The sequence below is a fragment of the Mesocricetus auratus genome, unplaced genomic scaffold (genome assembly GCF_017639785.1).
Source record: "Mesocricetus auratus isolate SY011 unplaced genomic scaffold, BCM_Maur_2.0 Super-Scaffold_15014, whole genome shotgun sequence".
NCBI classification, from domain to species: domain Eukaryota; kingdom Metazoa; phylum Chordata; class Mammalia; order Rodentia; family Cricetidae; genus Mesocricetus; species Mesocricetus auratus.
In genome coordinates, this window is record NW_024429186.1 from 26,244,475 (window position 1) to 26,251,549 (window position 7,075).

The 7,075-nt window shown below is 40.6% G+C and overlaps 1 long non-coding RNA gene across 2 annotated transcripts in view; it reads right to left on the minus strand.

Moving 5' to 3' along the window:
- Positions 1-4,746, minus strand: part of LOC110340624 — a 39,643-nt gene extending 34,897 nt beyond the window's left edge. Inside the window, exons 1-2 of one of the 2 annotated variants that reach the window (XR_002382423.1) lie at positions 4,270-4,746; positions 4,106-4,186 (exon numbers count right to left, since the gene is read on the minus strand). This is a non-coding gene — a long non-coding RNA (uncharacterized LOC110340624). Of the gene's footprint in view, positions 1-4,105 lie in introns of both variants that reach the window. The other variant, XR_002382422.1, reaches the window with a different exon arrangement.
- Positions 4,747-7,075: the final 2,329 nt, after the last annotated feature.

The following is a 7,075-nucleotide window of genomic DNA, read 5'->3' on the forward strand; positions in this document are numbered from 1 at the left end:
ACTACCTGAAGAAGAGAAAGATAGTTCACTTTTGTAACAAAGTCAAACCTCTTAAGCTCTGAATCCATAAATGCATTAGTCATTAGTCATTCATGAGATCTGGAACCCTCATACTCCAATCACCTCTCAAAAGTGCCTCCTCTGTATATGTCCTTAACTGGGTACCAAGCCTTCCACACATGGGCTTCTAGGAGGACATTTTAGATCCCTAGAATCTATAACCTACAACAACTTTATACATCTAGTCTTTAGGACACCATAAGTTGAAATATATTTGTATACTAAAGAATATAGTTGTGTACTATAGAATATGATTATTCCCACATGAATATATGGTTGATAGCGAAACATAGCTAAAGAGTGTCTATCATAAGGAACGTTGCTAGCCCAGGAAAATGTTACTATTCAAAGTATGGTTTCTACTGGATGTGTATTGCTTTTACACCAAAGTTGAAAAGTCATAAATCAAACCACCATAAGTCATGAGCAGTCTATAAATTTGTCTGTTCTTTGGTGTGGAAAATATTTGCTGCTTTCCCCCAACAACCCTCAAACTTCTGTCTTCAATGTCTCATTGTGATCCATTCTACAACACCAACTGCAAAGCCCTGAATTATGACACTTGTGGTGGGTAGAGCTCAGCCAAACAAGATTTGTGCTGTCCTTTGTTTAAGCTTTGAAACAGATGGCTTTCTACCTCCAGCATCCAAAAGGAAATGGCCTGGTGTCCAGCCACATAAAGCAAATTCCCTTTTGCCTGCAAAAGACTTCCATACATTGTTGCCCAAAGAAAGTCAACTCACTGGAAGTCCTATAGCATGTTTTATACCTCTTGGTAGTTCCTTTACTCTAACGAGATACAAAATAATTTCCCTTTATCACCTGGCAGCAATTATTGTGAGACTTCTGCATGCCATGTGCTTTGCTAGATTCATGGGACATGAGTCTCAGAAAGTTTCACAATTTGTCTCAGAGGGACTTAATGCTAAACAAGAACCAAGGTTTTACTTCTTTATATCCCCACCACAGTACATGAAGAATGTGCATAGCAAATGTGTTTTGATTGCTTGGCTTATTAAACAAATGCTAAAAATTCTAATTATAGATAGATCTGCATTACAGTTTAGCTAGACCTTGACAGATTACACAGCATTAGCTGAAATCCTTACTTTTATTTATAAGGACAATGAGGTAGTAATAAACTGATAAGATAAATTAAATGGGAACAGATAGAATTCAGTTTATGTCTCCCTCTCCTGCCTCCTAACACAGTGTTCCCTTTAATTGGACCCAGATATGACAGCTAAACTAAATCCTAGGGACAGCTCCATTTGACTCAGTCTGAACTTACTCAGATATCCAGGCTCCCCAGTTTTCACCTGTGCCTCTCTCTCTCTCTCTCTCTCTCTCTCTCTCTCTCTCTCTCTCTCTCTCTCTCTCTCTCTCTCTCTCTCTCTCTCTCTCTGCAGCTGGTACCAGTGACCTTCAGGATTGCCAGAAAGCAACTTATTTCATTTTCTGAGAAATAAAGGAAATGTTAATATCACAGATCTATGTCTAAAATGTCCCTGGGCAAGTTTCTTCTCTAAATTTGTTCTTTTATTTTCAAATTTCTTTTGCTTTTTTCCTTTCTCTGTGTTAAGATTTCACAGTGACTTTGATCTCAGAAGCATGCGGCTTCTCCTTGCCTGATTCTCACCCCCACACCCTGAGATAATTCCACAGAAGTCCTTTCAAGTCTAAGGCCAGTTCCTGGGCTCTGTCCACAGGGGTAGCAGGGTCCCTAACACCGAAGACAGATGTAGCTCAATAGGAAAATATAAGTGCTATCAGTGGGTCCATGAAACCTAGAGCTATGTGTCTTTGTTGAATGCACACATCCCAGTTTCTCAGGCCACCTCTATTAGCACAATCTCTGGGAACTAACTCCTGGATCCAACTGAAAACAGTAACAGGACTCTGTGACAATGAAGCAGAGACTGCAGCCCTGAACTGTGGCTCAGTCTCTTCCAATTAGTGAGAAAGACACTTCAAGGGAGGGAGATACTCCAGTCAGAGCAAAAGAGAATATGGCACAGAGAAGTTTCTCTTTCCACTTTCTGTTTTCATAAACATTATAGTTCATTCTTGGTCATAAAAATGCGAAGTTTAAACAATGACAAACATTTGGCAGGCAACTACAAGTGAGTTACTCGTGAGAAATAAACAAAAGAGCATCGTGTGTTTAACAAACCTGTGCTGTTTTTCTTTGCACCTTAATGTTTATCTCTCTCCCACCCCGTGTGACTGTTCAGAAGGCAAGGGAGGACAGGAGGATAAAAGAGAGAGATGCAAATTTGGAGAGAGAACTAACACAAATGTGGATGATTGCCTTGTGAATAATAAACCTCCACTTGTAAATTACCTGCCTTTCCAGAAAATTCAACTCATTTAAAATGCCTAATGGAGGAGAAGAGCTCTGAATCAAATACAATAAAAGCAACTAAGTCAAAACATCTTTGAAAACAAACAAGAGGGGGAAGACAGTCAACCCACCCTCACCCTTTCTATCTTCCGAAAAGCAGCAATCCCGAGCCCTGGGAGGGGATCCATAATTTTGATTTGAAAACCTCTTAGGGAGGTCCTTTGTATTTTCCCTTTCTTTCTTCGAAGATCACAGCAGCAATTTTCTTTTATCGTCAGCTATTTATAGTTTTCTTTTCTCAAAAACTCTTGGCCAGAAAGAAGCTGTGCAAAAAAAGTGTTCCGACAGCCACATTATTTTGTAGCACTCTTCAAAACTATTAAATACAATCAAGTAGGGGAGGGACAAAAAAACAGTCCCCCCAAACTTGTTCATTATCTTTTCTACTTGGTTTGTTCTCCTTAAAGCAGTAGAAGCCAAATAAATAATCTTCTCCTGGTCCCAGTGTGGTAAGATGCAGAGAAGAGCCACTTGGATGATCCCCTTTCTAGGCAGAAGAGGAAATATACCAGGGGAGGATGATGCTCGGTATAATAGCTTAACAATTAGCACAACCCCCAGACTTGTTGTTCCTGTCTCAGACAACTAGAACCTTCCACATATGCTAGAGAGACTGGAGTGAACTTAGCCAAGGTGTTGAGACTTGCCAGAAACCAACAGTCCCCAACAGTCATTTCTTTTGTGCTCCTCGTAGAGTTATTTAAAAACATGATTTGTAGACAAACATGCATTATCCAAATTCTGGCTTGACTCTTTGCTAATCTCTTGACCCTGGGGGAATTCTACTCTCAGCCTCAGCATCCCATCCTTCAAACAGGGTGACTTAGTACTTAACAGGGAGAGCTAACACATGGTGACCACTTGAGGCCAAGAAGATGCTTGCTCTCTGCAGTATGATATCCAGGGTATGTGAGAATATGGCACTTATATATATGCTAGAGTGAACTCTGACTATGTTTGTATGCTCCAAAATACCTCAGGCTACACAGACAGGAGGCTGTGAAGATGGCTTCCATTCTTCTCACTCTGGAATTACCACATCTCTAGGAGTCTGAGACTGGCTGCTTTGCATGAGGGGAAGTAGGATAACATCACGGAGACAATAAGAGGGAAGGAAATGCAAGAGAGCCAACCAGAAAAAAAGAGACGCATGGGATGCTCCAAGAGCAATGTCTGGCATGCAGGTAAGCCGTGGATGGGACTTTGGGGAAATCTCACCCCAACACTATTAGTTTGAATAATTGTGTGACCCAGGTAAGTCATTTGTCATCTCTGCTACTAAGAAGCACCATCTATGAAGGTGAATATCCCAACTTCTTTGTCTCTTCTGTGTTCCCAGTACCCAAGACATTTCTAGGGATATGGCTGCATATATCTCTGTGAAATTTTTAAAGAAAACAGTAGTCAAAGCTGTAAGTCCTCCATTAGATCATGCTGTTTGGAATTGAGTTTCTTTCAGTGATAGCTATGAAAATTTATGAATTTGAATTACATTCTAGATTTGAACCCTGATTTCCCATTTGCTAACTATGAGATCTTGGATTTGCCTAAAGTAATTCTGCTCAGATTCTTGACCCAAAGTTGGTCATAAATAGCAATTACCCCCAGCCCCATTTCCCTAAGATTCAACCCAAGTCTCACCTGTGTCTAATTCTTCCTCAAGTTCCTTGCACAAAATTGTCTTAGCCCTTCCTTGAGCATGGAGCGTGCATCTGGATCTGTCTGTAACAAGTAGTTGAAAAAGCTAAGGGTCAAGCCAGCATGCCTTGACTCAGGATAAACCCCACCCTCTTCATTCTGTTCACCTATCAGCCTCCACTTCACTCGACCATCAGAATGTCCCTTTCTTGGAGTCCTGGTACAGGAGCTGTTGGATCTCAATAGTTCTTTTTTCTCAAAGCAGGGTGGGCAAAAAGACTCAGCAAACAGTGTTCTCCTTGGTTTAGGTCCTTGAATTACTCTCTTCTGCTTCCAGTTTTATAGATTCTTGAACCAAACTGCCTTCTGAATGTCTTCCTCCATCAGGCCTCTGCATAGAGCTGAAGCATTTTTTGTAACTCGGTTCCCTTTGAAGACCATTATACACACTGATGTTGCATTCCTACTCTAGTCTGTCTCTCTAACCTCGGGACCTTCTCTCAAAGTTTAGGAACACCAAAGTCAAAGCAATCCCAGCAATAAGAGTGCACATCATGCATTTCTCACTGCAGAGGCTGTGATGGACAGACAGCCCAGGCAGTGCAGAGCTTCTGCTGCAGATGAGTGTGTCCTTCATGCTTAGCGGATACCTGCAAAAGACAGTGAAGCCTATGTGAGATGGTTATCGCACATAAATCACTGGCACTGAAGATGGCAAGACATCAATACTATCAACCCTACCAACTGCAAGCACTGTAGCCCAGGAACCGTGGTATCAAATGTCTAGCATATGTAAACCATCCAAACAGAAGCATACCCATGCCGAGATCTAGCTCATAGGAAAAGATACAGGCAATGGGCTCTTTTATTATCCTATCTTATTTTCCAAGACCTATGTATGGAAGAAGCATTTAGAGCAGTGGTTCTCAACCTGTGCGTCGCAACCCCTTTGGGGGTCAAATGACCCTTTCACAGGGGTCACATATCAGATATCCTGAATATCAGATGTTTACATTATAATTCATAATAGTAGCAAAATTATAGTTATGAAGTAGCAATGAAAATAATTTTATGGTTGGGGGTCACCACAACCTGAAGAACTGTATTAAAGGGTCCCAGCATTAGGATGGTTGAGAACCATTTATGTAGACAATAACAGACAGATTTTGCCCCTTTTTCTAATACAAAACCAAAAGTGATCAGGAAATCAAGACTAGCAAGGGACACTGCCTACTGATGCTCACAAAGGAGGGGGAATGGGGAACTATACCCATATCCATCCATTTCAAAAGTGCCTAAAGTGGAGAGAATAAAATGGACCAAAGAAGTGGCACAGAACCCATCCTACTGAATCACTTAGGAAAGAGGGGGAGAGAATGTGAACTGTTCAAAGAAGGAAAGAACCTTACACCACGACTCTCCTTTCACTTTACCTGTTTTGGGTTGGCTTTTTTCATTAGTAACTAAGATTATTTCTCCGTCATAAACCAGCAAGTTCTGTTTTTTCATCCATAGAGTATAACACTAATAGTACTATCCTCCCTACACTTTGTAGGCAGTAAACAAAACCTCTCTCCTCCAAGACTCTTATAAGTTACATTTACACATTTACACACACTACCTCTACTCCATCTTCCAGTTACCCAATAGCTGTCTCTAATTAACCCACTATTTACTTTGCTTCATGTACAGACAGAGCACCTTCTATAGAGGATACTCGAGCCTTGTTAATACATCGGCATCATCAACCCTTTCCTTCCCAGAAGCTTCAACAAGTTACATTCTGAAATACTCTACTTTCTATTTGCCACCAAAATGATTGTGTCCTTTTCATGACTTAAAGTATCACAAATATAACAATAAAAAATGATAGTTATTGGGAGCTAAAGAGATGGGTCCCATTGATAGTGTCTGCCATTCAAGCATGGGCCTGAATTCCAATCCCCAGCACCCACATAAAAAGCCAGGCATGGTGGAACATATACACATTCATATATATGCATGCAAACCTACATACATACATTTGTGTATATGCATTTATGTATATACATATAACCTACTTCTTGTGATAAAGTCACAGATGCATAAATATGTATATATGTGTATATATTATCATCTATATATTTATCTATCTGTGACTCTAATACTGGAAGTGCTAGAAAGAGGAAGACCTACAGTCAGTCTCACAAACTGTCAATCACCAGGTTCAGGGAGAGACCTGTCTCAAAGAATGAAGATAGACAACTATAGAAGAGAATGGCCCAGCATTGACTTCTGGCCTTCACACTCACAGACACATACACATAATGAAAGTCAGTCTTGACTTTCTCCTAAGCTGAGACCTATTATCCCCTTTTCTGCTGCCTTAAAAGAAAAAAATCATATCTCTCATGGATCTTTGTCTTCAAGGAGCGACATGGTCTTTGCCAGGTTGAAATCTAAACACCCATGAGAGAGCATCATGAGATTCTGCCCATTAAGATATCCTGTCAGAAAGGGGAGGGTTCATGAGACATATCATAAGGTGTCCCTCATCCCCAGGGATATATAAGTAACTAACAATTTCTGGAGATGAAAAGTTCTTCTTCAGCGGTGTAACTGCCCATAAGTTACCCCATGCTCCTGTGAGTAATCCTGTAAGTGCTCCTATACATAATCCCAGTTGAACTCACTGGCTCACAAAGTGAGACTTTGATGGGTCATTTCTTTGTCCTGTCTTTAGAGCAAGCAAATGTTTATTCACTTCATGCCAGGAAAGTCATGAAAACAATGTCTTTCTCAATGAGCCATACGCCACATTCATGATCTTCAGACTACACACACACACACACACACACACACACACACAAAACTCTTCATATATTTTCTATTCACCTGCTTGTGCAACTAGCATCATTACACACAAACATATTCACGTATGTTGGTTTAGTCAGTGTTCTTTTCTGCCATCATATCCACGACAGTATGGACTAT